The following is a 20,481-nucleotide window of genomic DNA, read 5'->3' on the forward strand; positions in this document are numbered from 1 at the left end:
CTTGAGCATCGGTATAGTAAAAGAAGTTAAATAAATAAATAAAATAAATCATAAGCTGTAGCTGTTAATTTGCATGTCTGATCCTGAGAAGAAGTGTACAAAAAGTAGAAGAGCTACTTTACCTCTAATGATTTGTCATGGGTATATTATATGTAAGTTCTTTTTCCCAGTATGTCTTTTAAAATACACTGTATTCAAATAAATGTTTTCCATAAGCATAGAATGAGAAAAGCCCCATTTGAATAAACCCTTTAATTATTGTATTGCCACAAGTATAAGATTGCCTGAATATAAACCTACCCTTCTACTTGGGCCAGAATGGTAGAAAAGACAGCGTGGTTAGCAGCTTCCAACTCTTCCTCAGCCTGGCAGGACGCTGATGATTCCTCCTCAGCCCGGGTGGTATACTGCCCGCCTCTCCTGCGCCGGGCAAAACAGATGCCAGGGCCTCCTTCCTACAGATCAGTCAAGGCTGCAAACATAAGACAAGGTAGGGTTTGAAACATTTTTTTCCCCCAAAGCAACCCATTTTATATTCAGGCCAATGACAGCAATAAAAGCACTTTTAAGTTTATAGTAGCTACGAAAATTTGTTGACCCTTTCTTTAGCTTCAGATCTACAAAACAGTGTGCTACGACAGACAGGATGAATTATTCAACAGAATGCTCATTAGTAAAGGTGTTTTGCATTTGAAGGCCTGGATGTAGTATCAGCACTTAACAGGTCCCCGTCACTCATCTTTGCAGCTTAACAACACAGGGACATCTTCCCTGCATAACAAAAGCCAGACCATCAGACCCTTGCCCACACCTTATTGCACCATCTACCTTGTTTCTATCATGTCTGAACATGTGTAGGTCCTGCAGAAGATCCCACACAAGCACTAGGGCAGACCCCCAGTGTTTGAGATTTTAGGAGCCCAGCTTTTAGAATGTTCATCGCCTCAAATATGGGTGCAATTCCTCTTCTGAAGTTACGGTTATGACATTTAATTTAGAAAAAAAACATTAAGAAGCACGTTAATTAAATAAAGATGGGGTCTATAAAGGCCTAGAATAAAATCAAATGTACTTGGAACCGAAGTGACTGCAACTTTCAAACGGGGGCGTGGGCGCACATGTACGACGCCGTGCGCCCAGAGACACGGCAATAATAAAATAGCCTAGGCGCGTGTATGTGTGCACTCAATTTTGCAAAGTGGGTGCAGACAGCCGCGCAAACTCAGTTTGAGTCGCGCAAGTGGGGGAATTTTATAACAGATGCACGTCCATGCCATGACCAGTTTCACCAGTTTGGCCACCAGTTTGCCCAGTCTAGAACTAGATCCTTGAAATCCCCCGGTTCTTTAGCCTGCATTCCTCCCAGTTACCCCAGACCCCTCAAATCCCTCACAGATGCCTGTTTATTTTTTTGTTTTTTTTAATTTTACATAGCAGAAATAAACGTATGCGATACTGGACCTGGGCGCACATCCAGGTGCGTAGGTACTTGCACACACATCTTATGGCACCACCCTGAAACACCCAAACTCTGCCACACTCTTCTTTTTGTTCCAAGTGAGATATTCACGTATCTATCGGGAGATGTATGTGCATGTAAGGCAGCTTTTAAAATTGGATGGACATGCACATGTGCTACATGCATGCACATCTCCCGATTTTGGCATGTGCCCAGCTTTTAAAATTCACCTCCAAGTGAGGGAGAAATTTCAGACCATTCCAATTATATAGAAGCCCAGAACATGGAAGCAGATAAGGACCGCTTGGTCCATTCACTCTACCCATTAGTAGCTGCCTTTTGAATTGCTTTATATACTAGCAAAAAGTGCCTGATGTTGCTTGGGGTGTCTAGTCTATATCAGCCTATGTGTGTGTGTGTGTGTGTGTGTGCATATATGTGTGACTCTGTGGGAGTGGGGGCCTGTGCCTATGTGCCTCTGTCAGAGTGTGAGCTGTCTTAATGTGTGTGTGTACGTGTGTGCGCCTGTGTGACAGAGCATATTATCTTTGCACAGTGCACCTTCCACTGTTCAGGGATTGTGATAAATTGCAGGAAGACCTTCTGAGACTGGAAAATTGGGCATCCAAATGGCAGATGAAATTTAATGTGGATAAGTGCAAGGTGATGCATATAGGGAAAAATAACCCATGCTATAGTTCCACAATGTTAGGTTCCATATTAGGAGCTACCACCCAAGAAAGAGATCTGGGCTTCATAGTGGATAACACATTGAAATCATCGGTTCAGTGTGCTGCGGCAGTCAAAAAAGCAAACAGAATGTTGGGAATTATTAGAAAGCGAATGGTGAATAAAACGGAAAATGTCATAATGCCTCTGTATCGCTCCAAGGTGAGACCGCACCTTGAATACTGTGTACAGTTCTGGTCGCCGCATCTCAAAAAACATATAGTTGTGATGGAGAAGGTACAAAGAAGGGCGACCAAAATGATAAAGGGAGTGGAACAGCTCCCCTATGAGGAAAGACTAGAAAGGTTTGGACTTTTCAGCTTGGAGAAGAGACAGCTGAGGGGGAAAATATGATAGAGGTGTTTAAAATCATGAGAGGTCTAGAATGGGTTAATGTGAATCAGTTATTTACTCTTTCGGATAATAGAAAGACTAGGGGGCACTCCATGAAGTTAGCATGTGGCACATTTAAAACTAATCGGAGAAAGTTCTTTTTCACTCAACGCACAATTAAACTCTGGAATTTGTTGCCAGGGGATGTGGTTAGTGCAGTTAATGTAGCTGTGTTTAAAAAAGGATTGGATAAGTTCTTGGAGGAAAAGTCCATTACCTGCAATTAATTAAGTTGACTTAGAAAATAACCACTGCTATTACTAGCAACAGTAGCATGGAATAGACTTAGTTTTGGGTACTTGCCAGGTTCTGATGGCCTGGATTGGCCACTGTTGGAAACAGGATGCTGGGCTTGATGGACCCCTGGTCTGACCCAGTATGGCATGTTCTTATGTTTGCTCTGGCCAATCTTGAACAGTATTACACTTATAAAATTACCTTTTTTTTGTTTCTTTTAAACACTAGGAGGTCCATATTCAGAAGCATTTAGCCTGATAAGTTATCCAGCTAAATGAAGATTTGGGATAAATTCTAGCTGGAGTTGAGTTAGCTGGATAACTCTGTTTGGCCTGCAGAACTGTGCTAAAGTTAGCCAGATAAATGTATCCTGCTAACTTTAAGTTATATAATTAGGAGCGTGCTGTGCCGCTAAATATAGAGGCAAGTAAGCTGGATAAGTTTATCCAGCTACCTAGCCAAGTCACACAGCAGCTGAATATGGACCACCTTAGCAACACACTTCAAGGTTTGTGGTAAACAAGAATATAACCCATTATCTCTTGTAAAGTTTGGCCACTTGCGAGATTGCCCCGTGACCGGCCACACTCACCCTGGACATCATAGACTAGCCCCAACGCTGCCCAATTTGTGGTGTGGATGGAACACTTCCATTGCATCTGCCTCTGGTCACACCTTGCTGACCCCTAGGGCGTACTCACGAGCTCCTGTGCAGCTCTTAAAGTCTCTGTGGCAGGAACCAGGACTCGTGGTCCCTCATGACATCAGACACCCCAAGCTATTAAAACCTAGCTGGAGTCCTGGATCATTGCCTCAGCACAGTCTAAAGACTAGTAAACCCCTTTCTCTTTCTACTTTTGGAGCAGGAAGGCCAACACTCCGTCCTCTCCACTCCTTCCTTCCAAAGAGCAGGCTAGTAGTCAGTCTGTCTCTTCCTTCCAACCAACTCCCATGACTCCCCTTAGAGATTTCTCTTATATAAACAGCTCCCACATAAGCTGGGATATGAAAAATGAATTATGTGAGGGATATTGAGAGTTTCTATATTTATTTTATTTTTTTTGCACACTCCTTTATGGCCTGTCTTGGGAGGTTTTTATAATTCATGATAATATTGTGCATATTATGAGTTTTTCTTCTCATTTGATTTTTTTTATATCTTATCATGTCAAGATATATAAATAATTATGTTATATCTTTTAAACAGTGGAATTTTTTAATAAAATGCAAAAAAAAAAAAAAAAGATTAAATCTTAAACCCTTGCTCTTCCTGCTCATAACCTTATCGATTTTAATCATGTTTACCACAATAAGCAAATTTCCTGAAGTCTCCTATTTGTCTTGCCTGTGTCTTGACTAGACTCTAAGCTCCAGAGAGCAGAGACTGACTCTTAGGTGCATCTGTACAGCACTGTGTATGTCTATTTGCACTACATAAAACTGATGATTAATAGTAGTAATGGTAATAAATAAAAAACACTATTAAAGTTAAAAGGATGATTTCCTTGCATTCTATTTTGATTAAGAATTCTACCATGAATGAACCCTGTAATTGCATGCATGGAAGGCTACTCTTTTAGAAGCATAAGGTTTAGAAAGATGTGTGTACAGAAAAATAAGAAACATTATAAACTAAAAAAGGAAGCTTGATATACACTTATTTAACACAAATCTTGCACTGGATTCCATCAAGGAGGCAACAACTGGATCCAGGCCTCTGATGCAACTCTGGGAATGTCATAACTGAAGTAACATTCAAAGCCAAGTTTCCACAATCGAAGTTCCAAATTAAAAATATTTAAAAAGCACGGCTTTTCAAACCGATACACTGTCCAGGGTTGCTGCTGCACTTGGAACGTGATAATAGCGTTCACATTCAGTCTATAAAATTTATGTTATAGGTTTTTGTAACATGTCCTGTTAGCCGCTTCTCTCATGATAGGAGTGTCACCATGTGCATACCTGGGGCACCTCTTGAGATGTGCAAGGAGGTGAGCTTCTTCCGGCAGCTGAGTGCATGAACAGTCCCCTTATAAACCACAGAGACACACAGGGGTAGATTTTAAAAGGTACGCCCAATTTTATAACGTGCGTACACAGGCGCGCGCAAGTTATAAAATCAGTGGTTGGCACGTGCAAGGGGGTGCACAATTGTGCACCTTGCGCGCGCCGAGCCACGCTGCCTTCCCCTGTTCCCTTCCCCCTAACCTGACCTTCCCACCTCTTCCCCTAACCTTTCCCCCCTAGCCCTACTCAAACCTCCTCTGACCTTTGTCTTACCTTTTGCGCCTGCCTCTGGGCAGGCGCAAGTTGCGTGCGCTAGCAGCCTGACGGCATCCTCCAACACAGCAGCAAATGGCCGCTATGTTAGAGGCCCTGTCCCTTGCACCCGGACAACCCCACCTATACCCTACCCCTTTTTGCAAGCCCTGGGACTTACACGCGTCCCGAGGCTTTACGTGTGTCGCCGGGCCTTTTTAAAATAGGCCCTACGTGTGTAGGGCTTTTAAAATCCGGCCCACAGCCTACATTAATTAATTAGGAAGGAAGCGCCTACCAACACAGTGCGCTATTTTTCTGTGAAATAAAATATCATGGGGAACGGGTACCCACCACCCAGAGTGCAGTCCAGTCTTAGATTGGGGGATGGGGGTCGAGGGGGAGAAGTTGATTGAGTAAAGTGATTACAAAAATGCCAAGGGACATTGAGTCAAAGACCAAATGCAGTGTCCAACAGTAAAAACAGCTTCTTTTTAAATTACAAAGGGCACCATCATAGCGAAAATCCACCAGCAGAAAATCTATTGGCGTCAAATAATCCACAACAGCATTCTGCCATTCTGTGGCTGGTATTGTCCAAAAGTGCATTTGTTTTGTTTTGTTTCTTTAAGCTTAAAAACAAAAAGTCAGTAGATTTCATCCTATTAACCATGAGTAACAACATGCATACATTTTCACAGAAGCACAATCTGTCAGAAATCCACCGGTTTGCTTCCACATCAAATTAGTTCACACATTCCTATCTAATATGTCAGGTAAATTTTATCAAAGAAGGGCTGGCCCTGTGGTAGTGCTGACCCTGGATTTGACCCTCAGTTCAGGTCTTCTGCTTCCTGGGTTGTCTGGGGTTAGGGATACTGTGGAGGTAGTGTTCACACTCCTGGGGAAAGGGAGTCATAGTCATTGTGCAGTGGTGACACCTAGTGGCCATACTTGGGATCCATGATCACAGAACACCCAAAAGAGACCGGGTGTATGGTCTCCAGCTGAGGACTATCACTGAAATGACCAAACCAAGTAATTTGAGAGGGGATATAGAGGTAAAAAAAAAAAAAAAAGGTTCCTGGGTAGCTCAAATACTGTTCCCAGTATTTGTTCTAAATGAGTGAGAAGCCCAAAGAAGCAGGATCCTAAAAAAAATAGTAGGGTTGGGCATTTTGTGTGGGTGATGTAGCACTGAAGCTGCAGTATGAATCACACCAGATATGGGACTCTGAGGGGTCGAAGTAATAAAGTGCGCCAAGCCTAGCGCACAGCTTAACAAGCAGTCAGATGCGTATCCATAACCTCCGATGCAATTAGAGGATCACTGCGTCCAAAACACGTGTCCAAAATCGTGCCTAGCTAATAGTGCTCATCACATGTAAATTTCATGTAGATGAGGCTATTAGCTATTACCCCGCGATGCAATAAATTACTGCTCGGCCAACACTCCTTTTTTTAATGCTTTTTTAATGGTAAATTTAATGCTAGCCCTGTAGTTAGCGTTAAGCCTTGCTGCGGGTCAAGGGCTCAAAAAAAAAAAAAATCCTGCTCTGTGGTGTCTCCTATTTAGTATCGCAACAATACTAAGTCGGAGGAACTACAGAAAGCTGCAGCATGACAAAATGAAGAGAGGAAAAAAAAAATACTAGGCGCACAATATACACACTCCAGGCTATATATAATGGGGTAGATTTTAAAAGCCCTGCGCGCGTAAATCCGGTCGGATTTACGCGCGCAGGGCACTTGCTCACCGGCGCGCCTATTTCGCATAGGTCGCCGGTGCGCGCAAAGCCCCGGGACACGCGTAAGTCCTGGGGCTTTGCTTGGGGGGCGTGCCCGGGAGCCGTGGTGGTGGTCCGGGGGCGGGGCCGGAGGCCACATTGATAGGGTAATGACAAAAAAGCATTCATTGACACAAAGGGCGGTCTGGAGGAATTCTCATACAGCACAACTGAGTGAACAGCGACTTCCTCTAAACTCACTAGTGACCGAAGAATAAAATTTCTCCCAAAAATGTTAACATGTACATGTTTGCCATCTATGCTAAAAAGTAAAATATAAATAATAATTATGATAATACACCCACACACACTAATAAAATATGTTAGAGTGTAAAGAAGGTAAAATGAAAAAAACTATTTTTTAGTAAAGGTAAAATGCATTTAGAAGACACAAAGCAAAATACATATAATTTATTTGGACTTAAAATTAAGTTACAGAACTAAATTTTGGATATGAGCTCTTACCCAAGGATTTAAAATATATAATTCCATTCATATCATCTTAAGTTGAAAGAAAAAAAGGTTCACGGGCACCAGCCTTCCTCAGATGTATTTATTTATTTTATTTAAAAATTTATGAATGGCTTATTCACAGTCCTAAGCAACTTACAAAAGATAGTCTTCCTGAGAAATACTCTGTAGAAAGGCAAACGTAAAACAAACAAAAAGCCCCAGATAGGACAAGTGATTTAAAAGCCCTGGACTGGTATTTTACCCCTAGGGTAGGGAGCTATAATGCCCCCTTTCTTCTAGCATAGTAAGAAACAGCTCTGGGATCCTGATGTCATGAGCCTTCATTTGCAGCATCCAAAGGAGTTTCCCCTTATTTTAATAGATGATCCCTCACATTGCTTCTAGTCTGGTCATTGCAGCAACTGATCTATGGCCGGGAGTCGTGCACCAGGACTTCTGGAACCCTTATAATCATAATCATGGGCTCAAAACCCGACCACCAGGTGTCATCCTTACTGATGACCATGATTCCTTCTCGTCAGGGACCGTGAACACTGCCTTTGCTGCTTCACCAGCCCCAGCCAATCCAGAGTGTGAAAGACCTGATCTGGGAATTAAGCCATGACCCCTGCGTGGCACTACTGCCACTGAACCACGAGGTCAGTCACCGATGTCTTTCTTCCAGAAACCTGGCCAGTTTGCTTTTGAATTATGCTGGGTGTCTTGCTGATTGAATACGCTTACTCTATCAACTGTGGAAATATACACCATGTTTTAAATGGAGCACTGGAAAGCATTATCACTTTGTCAGACAGTATAAACAATACTAGTGCAAATTTTTCCACTTCTGCAGACGTGCATGGATTGCTAGCTGATGCAGAAAGGTGTGTTCAGATGAAAGCACAGTTTTACCTGCTCTTGAATGCGCATTACTGTTGAACAGCAAAGAGTTTTGCGCACGGAAAATGTGCATTGGAAAATATATGATCAGCTTAGTGCCTTTGCATGGAAATGCCATGCCAATGAGAGCATTAAATGCCTCTCAAGTACAAAGAGGTGCACTGGCTTAACTTGCATTTTCTTCACACTGGAAACTTTACTCCTGGTTAGAAGTGGAATAAAGTTTCCAGCCAGTGTGTCGAAAGTGGCAAGAGAGAGCAGGAGAGGCCATGGGAGCGCACAGCAACTTCCATTGCTGTGTTTTGTTTTGGTTTTTTTTTAACCCTTAGCTGACTCTCCAGCTTTCGTGGTACTAGCCCCAACAGTGCCATACTTCTCATCTCTGTATCCACATAACAATTCACCATATACCTGATGAATTGTTAGTAGATACATTAATTATATTCAACCTTTGGGTTCTTTATCATATCAGTTTTATACCTCTTGACTCTGGCATGGTTGTGATTTTTTTCTTTCATTCTCCTCTCCGGTACCCGCTGCTGCCACCAAATTCTGTGCTTCTCTCTTCCTCCCCTCCTAGCCAAACATCGGGAGTCAGGGCTTTCTCCCGCCCATCTTCCTTCTGGCTCTAACAGCGAGCAGGTTTAAAATGTGAGTTGGGCCTGTGCTGAATACATATGTTGCTGTCTGCACCTTTTTGTTTTAACATCCGATGCATTAGCTTACAGCATCGGGAGTTAAAATCATTTTTAATCTTTGAGTTATCCATCCCTATGCATCTACATTTTATGGTAGTGATGTTAATGCCTTATTTTTCTTGTCATTTTTAACCAGGCATGGTGAAGAGTTCCTGATACCCATGCAAAGTGCCTTTGAAGGCCATAGACAAAGGCTGTAGGTTAAAAAAAAAAAAAAGACTGCTTAACAAAGATGTTAATATCTACATAAGCACAAGCTGAGAGGAATGGGATAAAAGCATCTGCAGAATGGGACGTGAAATGAATTCAGGATTAATTTCACATAGTCTACCAAGTGGCCATCAGAAGGTCATGGCTGTTGGGCATTGCCATCTTAAGATGCATTTGAATTAGTAACTTACAGGTAGAAGAGAGACTTAAAAGACTTTAATTGCTATAGGTCAAACAGCTAGCCTATTGCTTTAACCATTAATACACCTATGAAGTCCATAAAACATTATTAGCTAGGTAGACTAAAGAAAGCTATTGCTATCTCTGGGAGTGAATAACAGAAGATAAATCTACTTAATGTGCTTTGCCAGGTACTTGCGATCCAGACTGGCCACTGTCGGAGACAGGATGCTGGGCTCGATAGACCTTAGTCTGACCCAGGATGGCAATTCTTATGTTCTTATGGCTCATTTACATAGCCTGGTTAATCTGAAAACCAGACCTGTTTGCAGCCCTCAAGGACCAGTTAAACTCCTGCAATAAAACTCCTGTGATATTTTATTATAAAATGTGTTTAAACCAGTCCAGAATAGTAGATACATTAGCACAAGCGTTTCAATTTGGGTAATACAAAAAGTTTCCAGAAAACTAAGATTTACATAAAATACGGTCTTCCACATATAAAATCTGAATACAATATAATAACCATAACCAGGCCAATTTTCAAAGTGATTTGCACAAGTTAAAGTCATTTAAAAATTGCCCAATCTCATTGTGAATGAAAGTGTGCACATCTGCAGCACATAGGGGTCCATATTCAAACAGGTTTGTGCATAGTCAAAGAGAACCCTGTGGTTTTAAATTTCTTACTGATCTGAATGCCCCCAAGTTATCTGGCAAGGAAGACAACTTTTAAAGAATTGCGCATGAGCCCATATTTGTGCATATATGGGCTCGTGTGCACATGCGTATGAATTTTATATCACGCATGTGCAATCGTGTGCATACTATAAAATATGTAACTTTTGTGTGCATGTTATGTGTACATTTGTGTGTGGTTTTTCATTTGTACACAACTTTGCACATGTATCATATATATTATGTAAGTTTCTGTGAAGCACAACTTCCACTTCTTCCAAAGCGGACTCATTCCATGATGCCACTACCAGCTCATTAGCCAAATTTCAGCACTAGGGCCGACATCTACCTGGCGTCCCTAGTGATGGAGCATGAGAGTGCACTATTCCCCATCTGGGGAGTAAGGAGGAAGGAACTTCCATGAAAATAAGCAGACCTGGAAAAGTCTGCAACAACAGTTTAATCATGGAGCATCATACCCCCATGGGGTAAGTAGATTGTAGCTACTTACCCCAGCTAGATAGTAGGGGTGGGGGCTCTAGGGGTATGGTGATGGTTAGAGTGTGCATAGGGGACCTCAATATGGCGTTCAGATAGGGCAAGAGCCAACAGGTACTGTATATATGGGTACACTGAGAAATATACAGCAATAAGCATACCCATCTCCATACTCACACTGACTAGCCTGGCTGGTAGGGCCCTGTTTCTTTCCAGAAAGCTCCCTGGTTCCATCTGCCAAACCCTGTATGAAGTTTAGCATACATCTCTCTCCCAGACTTACCTTGAAATGCAGATCTGCCAGCAAAAAAACTGCATTACCCTACATAAAAAAACACAGAGGATTCTTTGCTATTTGAGTAACATAGAAACATAGAAACATAGAAATGACGGCAGAAGAAGACCGAATGGCCCATCCAGTCTGCCCAGCTAGCCTCACACATTTTTTCTCTCATTCTTATCTGTTTCTCTTAGCTCCTTGTTCTATTCCCCTTCCACCCCCACCATTAATGTATCATACAAAGCTACTAGCTGTGTGCTATCAGGGAACTCCTTGGTGTTTCTATGATCTTACCCTTTTATCCACTTCCACCACCAGTAATCCTTAAGGACCCTCACAGCAAATGTGTTCCAGCCAGTCAGAGATAGTCTCCCACCTGAAACTGGTGCAGACCTGTTAATTTCATCAGTTGTTTCACAGAACAAAGGGTTGGTAGGGTAGAAGAAGCTATAAAGACCCATTAGAAACCTCTTGGTCTGAGATATTGTAAGACATAGCACACACAGAAATTACTAAGATATAGATAGTAAGAAAACAAGGGTGATGTTCCCTATGGAGAGAAAAACTTTATTGAATGACAAAGGGCCTAGCATAAAATTTAAATCATCCAGGATCCTGATTATTATTCATCCACACATGCCATCCTTTCCCAATGTCCAACATATATCTTGTGTTAGCGAAATAGCAGCAAGCTCTATGGCATCAGAGACAGGCAGATCTGTTTCAGGTTTTTCCCATATTGCAAACTCTCAGGAGAAAAACTATACTGGATCCTAAGTCCCTGGGAGGATGGATCCAACTGTTATCCCAAAATATAGGTATATGTAGGTTTAAAGTAGGGCAGTAGAAGAGAACTGGAAGGCTCATCTGTATACTGTTCCCAGTATCCCCTGGGAGAGGATGCCAGAGTCACAGTGAGTGATACAGGCTTCAAACTACACAGCACCAGCTTCCAGAGGCCCCGAACAGTTTGCAGTAGAAGAGGACTGGAAGGCTCATCAAACTTCTCAATCCATTGAGAGAAGATAGATTTACTGGTGGTTGAAGAGGATTAGTAAGTATAGCTTTGGGAAATCTTAGGACCAAGTTTGAAGAGAGGTGAAATAGTGGGGTATATGCTTTAGAGTTTGTGTGTGTCTGAGATAAGCAAGCCAGAGGGAGTTAATTCTAGCATTTGTCTTTCCCTCCAACCCACTCCTACTTTATCCCTTGATTTATAGGCAAGAGACCCTTTCTCATTAAAAATCAATCAGGCTCTTATCTAAATCATACTATTGCACCAGCCCTTATTGAGAGTTTAATCATCCCCTTGTAGGTCACTACCAGTTTAATTAGTGAATATACATATAAATTTAAAAGACTATAATTGTACATATTCCCACTCCCATAGCAACCCAGACTTAACTAGGAACTCAACAAAATTAAGATGAAGGCAGCAGTCCAGCAGCAAGAAGGATACTTTCCAGTCTTTTGCATCGCATGTCACATGTATGATTTTTTACCCACCGGTGAGAGGTTGTATGTGTGCACCTTCTACAAAGAGCTCCTAGCTGTCAGAGAAAGAGACTGATCTCTGGAGGCTAGAGTGGCAGATCTGAATGAGTTGAGGCAGACAGATGTACACTGCTGAGAGCTTCAGGGACATAGTAGCCAAGTCCCAAATCCAGTCTGGCAGCCAAAGTGTGCTGCCTTGGATCAGAAAGGTCTCCTGGTTGGAGAGCATCACTCTGGTATAATGGGAAGTAATCCTGTAGCAAGGACCTGCTCTCCAGGTGATGCAACATCCTCTCACACCAAGGATGAGTCTGCCAGGGCTACTGCCCAGGAGGGAAGGGTTAGGTCAGCTGTCATATTTGGTGATTCAAATATTAGAAATGTAAATAGCTGGGTGGCTGGTGCAAAGGTGGCAGACCACATGTGTCACCTACATAGGATTTTAGACAGTGCTGGGGAGGAGCCAGCTGTCATGGTACAAGTGGGCACCAATGACATAGAAAATGTGGGTGGGAGATTCTGAAAGTCATGCTTAGGATTTTAAGTAGAAAGCTGAAATCCAGAACCTCCAGGGTGGCATTCTCTGAAATGCTCCCTGTTCCATCAGCAGGTCCCCAGAAGCAGGCAGAGTTCCGGAATCTCAATGTGTGGATGAGATGATGGTGCAGGGAAGAGGGATTCAGTTTTGTAAGGAACTGGACAACTTTTTGGGGAAGGGGGAGACTTTTCCAAAAGGACAAGCTCCACCTTAAACAGAGTAGAACCAGGCTTCTAGTGTTAACGTTTAAAAAGGCGATAGAGCAGATTTAAACTAGAACAAGGGAGAAAGCAGACAGTCACTCAGCAGTGCATGGTTCGGAGGAAGGTATTTTCAAAGGATACTAATGAAATAGGAGAGAGTTAGGGCATCCCAATAGAGAGGCTCCAATAAGAGCAAAAGTAGCCCATGTGCCTATAAATAAAGAATCACCTGAGCTAAAGTATTCCAAATTATCCCTATCAATTGAAAAGCAGGTTGTTAATACAAACAAAAAGCATACTTTGAAATGATTGTATGCCAATGCCAGAAGTCTAAGAAGTAAGATGGGAGAGTTAGAGTGTTTAGCAGTGAATGATGAGATAGACACAATTGGCATTTCAGAGACCTGGTGGAAGGAGGATAACCAATGGGACAGTGCTATATAGAGTACAAATTATATTGCAATGATAGGAAAAATCAAGTTGGTGGGGGTGGGGGGTGCTTTTTGTCCAGGAGGGCATAGAGTCCAACAGGATAAAGATCATACAAGAGACTAAATGAACAGTAGAATCTATATGGGTAGAAATCTCATGTATGTTGGGTAAGAGTATAATGATAGGAGTATACTACTGTCCAACTAGCCAGAATGATGAGACAGATGATTCTAAGAGAAATCAGGAAAACTAACCAATTTGACAATGCAGTAAAAATGGGAGATTTCAATTACTCCAATATTGACTGGGTAAATGTAACATCAAGAAATGCTAGAGATGTAACGTTCCTATATAAATTAAACGACTGCTTCATGGAGCAATTGGTTAAGGAACCAATTAGAGATGTGAATCGGAACTGAAATCCGAACCGATTCTGGTTCCGATTCACATCTATAGAGATGTGAATCGGAACTGAAATCCGAACCGATTCTGGTTCTGATTCACATCTCTAGAACCAATGAGAGCGAGAGCTATTTTAGATCTAATTCTTAGTGGAATGCAGATTTGGTAAGAGAGGTAAGGATGGTTGGACTACTTGGTAATAGTGATCATAATATGATCAAATTTGAACTAAAGACTGGAAGGGAGACAATATGTAAATCTACAGGTCTAACCCTAAATTTTCTAAAAGGAAACTTTGAAAAAATGATGAAAATAGTAGAAAAACTGAAAGCTGCAGCTGCAAAGGTTAAAAATGTACAACAGGCATGGACATTGTTTAAAAATACCATCTTAGAGGTGCAGTCCAGACGTATTCCATGCATTAAGAAAGGTGGAAGGAAGGCAAAACGATTACCGGCATGATTAAAAGGAGAGGCAAAAGAGGCTATTTTAGACAAAAAAAAATGATCTTTCAAATATTGGAAGGATCCATCTGAAGAAAGTAGGAAAAAGCATAGGCTTTGTCAAGATAAGTGTAAAACATTGATAAGACAGGCTAAGAGAGAATTTGAAATGAAGTTGGCTGTACAGGCAAAAGCTCATAATAAAAACTTTAAATATATCTGAAGCAGGAAACTTGTGAGAAAGTCATTTGGCTCATTAGATGACCGAGGGGTTAAAGGGGCTCTTAGAGAAGATAATGCCATTAAAAAAAGACCAAATTAATTCTTTGCTTCTGTGTTTATTTATGAGGATTTTGGAGAGATACCTGTTCCAGAGATAGATTTCAAAGGTGATGTGTCAGATAAACTGAACCAAATCTGTGAACCTGGAAGATGTAGTAGGCTAGATTGACAAGCTAAAGTGTAGCAAATCACCTGGACCAGACGGTATGCATCCCAGGGTTCTGAAGGAATTCAACAACGAAATTTCAGATCTGTTAGGTTATAAATTTTAACTATCATTAAAATTATTCATTGTACCTGAAAAGCCTGGAGAATGGCCAATATAACCCCAAAACTTAAAGAGCTCCAGGGGTGATCTAGTAAACTACAGCCTGACTTCAGTGCTGGGAAAAATAGTGGAAACTATTCTAAAGATCAAAATCATAGAGCATAAAGAAAGACATGGTTTAATGGAACACAGTCAGCATGGATTTTCCCAAGGGAAGTCTTGTCTCACAAATCTGCTTCATTTTTTTGAAGGGGTTAAACAGGTGGATAAAGGTGAACTGGTAGAGGTAGTGTATTTGGATTTTCAGAAGGCATTTAACAAAGTCCCTCATGAGAGGCTTCTACGAAAACTAAAAAGTCATGGGTAGGGGGCAATATTCTTTCGTGGATTACAAACTGGTTAAAAGACAGGAAACAGAGTAGGATTAAATGGTCAATTTTCTCAGTGGATAAGGATAAACAGTGGAGTGCCTCAGGGATCTGTACTTGGATCAGTGCTTTTCAATATATTTATAAATGATTTGGAAAGGAATATGATGAGTGAGGTAATCATATTTGCAGATGATACAAAATTATTGAGTAGTTAAATCACAAGTAGATTGTGATAAAATGCAGGAGGACCTTGTGAGACTGGAAGATTGGGCATCCAAATGGCAGATGAAATTTAATGTGGAGTAGTGCAAAGTGATGCATATAGGGAAAAATAACCCATGCTGTAGTTACACCATATTAGGTTCCATATTAGGAGCTACCACCCAGGAAATAGATCTAAGGGTCATAGTGGATAATACATTGAAATTGTCAGCTCGGTATGCTGTGGCAGTCAAAAAAAGCAAACAGAAGGTTAGGAATTAATAGGAAAAGATTGGTGAATAAAACAGAAAATATCATGTTGTCTCTGTATAGCTCCATGATGAGACCGCACCTGGAGTACTGTGTACAATTCTGGTCACACCATAACTCAAAAAAGATATAGTTGCACTGGAGAAATTACAGAGAAGGTCAATCAAAATGATAAAGGGGATGGAATGGCTCCCCATGAGGAAAGGCTAAAGAGGTTAGGGCTGTTCAGCTTGGGGAAGAGATGGATGAAGGGGGAATATGAGAGAGGTCTATAAGATCATGAGAGGTCTAGAATGGGTAATTGTGAATTGGTTGCTTACTCTTTCAGATAATAGAAGGACTAGGGGGCACTCCATGAAGCTAGCAAGTAGCACATTTAAAACATAATGGAGAAAATTCTTTTTCACTCAACGCACAATTAAGCTCTGGAATTTGTTGCCAGAGGATGTTAATGTAGCTAGGTTTAAAAAAATTTTGGATCAATTCTTGGAAGAGGAGTCCATTAACTGCTATTAATCTAGCTGACTTAGGGGTAGATTTTATAAAAGTACGCCCACACGTACTTTTGTTCGCACACCAGGCGCAAACAAAAGTATGTCGGATTTTAATAGATACGCACCTTCCCCTCCCTTCCCCTACCTAACCCACCCCCCCCCCACACACCTTTGTTTTAAAAGTTAAGCCTGCCAGAGGCAGGTGTAACACGAGTGCGCCGGCCAGCTGGCCGGCGCGCGATTCCCCTGCCCAGGAGCTGTTTCGGAGGCCTCGGCCACGCCCCTGACACGCCCCCCAGGAAAGCCCCAGGACGTACGCGTGTCCCGGGGCTTGCGCGCGCCACCGAGCTAAGTCAACATAGGCTCGGTGTGCGCAGGGGGAACTTGGGGCAGGTTTTCGGGGGGTACGTGCATATCTTATGCACGTACCCCTTTGAAAATCTGCCCCTTAGGGAATAGCCACTGCTTTTACTGACATTAATAGCATGAGATCTACTTAATGTTTGGGTACTTGCCAGGTACTTGTAACCTGGATTGGCCACTACTGGAAACAAGATGCTGGACTGGATTGACCATTGATCTGACCCAGTATGGCAACTTCTTATGTCTTATGTTAAAGAGAATATACATGTGTAAGGTATGCATATTCATGCTAGACATAACAAATGTGTATATTTGCTATCTATTTTAATTATGTACATGTAATATTTACTTGCATATGATCCACCCATTTACACATGCTGATATGTGCAATTTATATGCATATGCAAGGATAAAGGGCTGGCTCCCAGTGCATGTCTTCGTACTTGCACCATGTCTCAATGGAGTGGAGCATGAATGAGAGAGCACAACTTCCTACCAACGGAAGTGGACCTTTTTGTCCGCCAGATCATGAAGGTCCAGCATCTCCTATATGGCCCCCAGTCCAGGAGATTGGGCACATACAGGAATGAGATATTGTGGGAGAAGATCTGCAAGTAGCTCAATGCGGTCATTCAAAACTGCAGTGTGAAACACCTGAGCAACAAGTGGCAGTACCGCCAACATCTCTTGAAGCAGAATCAGGCCAGGATGAGATCTGTGGGTCCTGCCAGCCAGGTCACTTTCACCGCAGCAGAATGGATGGTGCTGAGCATCATTTCAAATGCAGCTGTGAGAGGGGTTGGCCAATTGGAGACCTTCCAACCTGAACTCCAGCAAGGTGAGCATTTTATATAGGAAAATCAGATTTTATATATATATATATATATATATATATATATATATATATATATATAATATGGAATGAATGATTATATGTATTTTACCAATTTTTAAACACTTTAAGGGCCACACTTTATCCCATCCCCTATTCTCCCTAGGGGATGATCAAAGATGCATCACATCGCTAAAATAAAAATACACACTCTCCCAATAAACACAAAATTGACTCCCAACAATAAATCTTAATTTGCCTTGGATACTTCTTTGGTACTCCCAAAGGGGTTCACCAAGGAGCATGCCCCTACAGCACACCTTGGTAACAGTGATGTGCTCTAGCCAGTAGGCCTTTTATTGGCTTCAGCCTGATGACATCAGATGGGGAGGTGGAGCCATGGTCAACCAGCTCTCAACAGCGAAACCTAAAGGCAAGCAGTCAAAAAAGCAGCACTGTAGGGACTCCTGGTAGGAATAGATGGCAGTTCTTTACCCCCCCCCCCCCCCCCCCGTGCTCACAATGCTAAGGCAATCATTCTTCCTCTTTGATTTGCTCCTACTTATGGGGAATCCTCTTCATTTACTGTGATGTGTTTTGTGTGCAACAGTAAATGACAAGCAACGTATGCAAGGATGCTGGGCTTGATGGACCCTTGGTCTGACCCAGAATGGCATGTTCTTATGTTCTTATCACCCATCATAATTTTTTTTGTTTAGAAACACTTTTACAAAAACAAGATTACTGTAGAAAATGCTCTCAAAAAACAAAGATGTATTCACTACCCATAGCAAGAAGGAAGAGAAAAAACAGGTATCACTGGGAAAGGTCATCAACTATGCTATAGTTTCTATTATTCTTAGAATTATGCTTGCAGCATCTACTGAGATACAAAGTACTTTACCAGCACATAAATTGTCATTATCTTTCTCACTTATTTCAAACATTAACTCTCTGTGCCAAATTTACCAAATGAAAGAAATAGAAAAAGCAGAATTAAGATTGATTATACTGATTTCTCTAACTTTCTCTAGGGTAACATGGTTAGTCCCATCTTAGCCCAGTTTGTAAACTTGGAGTAGCTAGATCAGTAGAAGTAAACTCATTTTTGGTAACTGGAATCTTCGTTGGAGTTGTAGCAACAATATTTTCTCCTTATTTAAAAAGCACATTATTATACTGTTGTATAATACATAGGTTTGTAAAATCACTAATGCTACCTAGGAGTACTCATCATGGCAGTGATTTTTCTACAAGTTTCGATAAACTTGGATTTGAAACCCTTGCTGATTTCTAAGAGGATGAAGAGGAAATAGCTCCCCTCATATCTCCCCATGACTCAATTCCAACAGGGAACACATTTCTTTGGGCAAGATTCACACAGATACAATCAGTAGGTCTCATATTATCTTTGGGGGGGGGGGTATCACTTGGAAACGTTTAACAAAATTACATCAAAATAAATGGGCAGTAAAAAAAAAAAAAAAAGCCCAACTCAGAAAAAAACAAACAACCTTTGCCTTCAAAACAAGATACTATACTTGAGATTTTATTTGTAATTAAAATGTTCCACAGGAAGTATTTACTGTAGCCTTGATTACTCAATTAAACATGTTCCTGTGGACTTATGTGAAGCACTACAAAATTCCTACTGATGGAAAGGATTTAAAATGGAACAAGTCTTAAGCTATTAATTATAAATTCAAGTAAAAAGATGTTGAAGTAATTCCCAGGCTTCATTTATCAGTTTTAGAGGTAGTTTAACGGGTAGCCTTGAAGTGTTCAAAAATGCAGACACTCCATCAGTCAGGTTGGATGCCATGTTTTCCACTAACAACAAAGCAAAGAACGCAGTCGCTGTATTTTCATAAGAAATAAACACCGGGGATAAGCAGCTTTCTGTTCTTCAATGTATTCACACATAGCAGCAGTAAATCAAAACACATGGAAATTAAATCTATTTATTTTAGCTTTTTGGCTCGGCATGACCCACCAGGCCATTTTCAATGTGTGAAACAGACTACACATAGTCATATGCCCCTAGACATGTGAACACCATTTTATAACCTTTCCATTTTTAATAACTGGTCATGGGGGAAAGGAATTTCTCATGATGATCACAAAATGCAAACAAAACAAAGACAGAAAGCCAAAGCCAACAAGAAATGGAAATTCTAAAATGTTCTCAACTGATATTCATGGAGAAATATGAAAAGGTCTATTTTTTTTTTTTTGGGAGATGGGAGGTTCTGTTTTAGGGAGCAATTTTCAAACTGTCCATCTTGGGACAAAGACCATGTCTACTTTATACTTGCAGGCTTTGCATCAATTTTTAAAGCAAAAAGTATGCATGTCCCTTCACTAGGAAACTTGCTGTGGGTACAGAGAACATATTGTCACTTTCACCTGCTTTTTCTGCAAGTATATTCTTGTTGCAAAAGTATGTGCAAAGATTTGAAAATATAATCTACAAATGTAATCTTCCTTGTCTGACCTAAACTCCCCTTGAGAATACCTCCTCTCAATATGGCTAAAAGTGGGCACGTTGTGAGAGATGCGCATTTTCAGCTGCATTATGGGAGGGCGATTTTTGGCCAACCAATTAGCACAAGCAAAACACTTTTTATCTGCATAAATCACTTTGAACATTGCCCTCCGTAGGTGCATATTAAGTTCTATCATTTTTAACACACTGGGGTAGATTTTAAAAAGGAGCGCACAGGTGTGCATGTGCACGTGCTACCCGGCGCGCACACAGGTACGCCTGATTTTATAACATGCCCGCTCATGTTATAAAATCCGGGGTCGGCAAGCGCAAGGGGGGGGCACAATTGTGCACCTTGCGTGCGCCGAGACCGCTCCGAGCTGTGCTGCCTTCCCCCGTTCCCTCCCAGGCTGCACCGAAATCAGAGAGGCCTCGGAGGCAACTTCCCTACCCCTCCCATCCCACCTTCCCCTCCCATCCCACCTTCCCTTCCCTTCCCTCCCCCGCTCTTTCCCCCTTTCCCCTTTCCCCCCCTACCTTTTTGCTCTTCGTTTTTTGTTTCTAAACTTACTTCAGCCCTGGGGCTGAAGTAAGTTGAGCGCCGGTGGACTGCCGGTGCACGATCCCAAGCACAGCAGCAAA

The 20,481-nt window shown here is 41.6% G+C and overlaps 1 protein-coding gene across 2 annotated transcripts in view; it reads right to left on the bottom strand.

Moving 5' to 3' along the window:
- PRICKLE1 (prickle planar cell polarity protein 1) overlaps positions 1–20,481 on the bottom strand; it is a 198,604-nt gene that overhangs the window by 102,940 nt on the left and 75,183 nt on the right. For both annotated transcript variants that reach the window (XM_029616285.1, XM_029616286.1), the window contains one exon: positions 301–472. The gene's annotated coding sequence lies outside the window, so the exon portion shown is untranslated. The remainder of the gene's footprint in view (positions 1–300; positions 473–20,481) is intronic.

Source organism: Rhinatrema bivittatum, chromosome 9 (genome assembly GCF_901001135.1).
Source record: "Rhinatrema bivittatum chromosome 9, aRhiBiv1.1, whole genome shotgun sequence".
Classification (NCBI taxonomy): domain Eukaryota; kingdom Metazoa; phylum Chordata; class Amphibia; order Gymnophiona; family Rhinatrematidae; genus Rhinatrema; species Rhinatrema bivittatum.